The sequence below is a fragment of the Penaeus monodon genome, chromosome 30 (assembly GCF_015228065.2).
Source record: "Penaeus monodon isolate SGIC_2016 chromosome 30, NSTDA_Pmon_1, whole genome shotgun sequence".
Taxonomy (NCBI): Eukaryota; Metazoa; Arthropoda; class Malacostraca; order Decapoda; family Penaeidae; genus Penaeus; species Penaeus monodon.
In genome coordinates this window covers 9,998,836-9,999,083 of record NC_051415.1, presented here as the reverse complement: position 1 = coordinate 9,999,083, position 248 = coordinate 9,998,836, and the positions used below count along the sequence as shown (strand labels likewise).

Below are 248 nucleotides of genomic sequence, written 5' to 3'. Positions count from 1 at the left end.
CCATTGCCACCCACTATCACTTGTCCTTATGTTAATGTAAACCTTAGACAGAAAAAAATGGAACGTTCTTTAAAGGTCAACTTACAACACAAGAGAGACAGATACGTTTTCCTGCTTCACTGTGAGAAAAAAATGTGACCAGGTTATTTGTCATCGTTTGATACGGGATATTGTCTTATTTAAGAATCAATAAAAGGGTTTTAAAAAATCGGTTAATATGCTTATCTACTGTTTACACGTCTCCCGCC

General features: G+C 35.9%; 1 long non-coding RNA gene across 1 annotated transcript in view; it reads left to right on the top strand.

The window, feature by feature from the left end:
* LOC119592290 overlaps positions 1–248 on the top strand; it is a 14,333-nt gene that overhangs the window by 12,583 nt on the left and 1,502 nt on the right. The window lies entirely within an intron of this gene.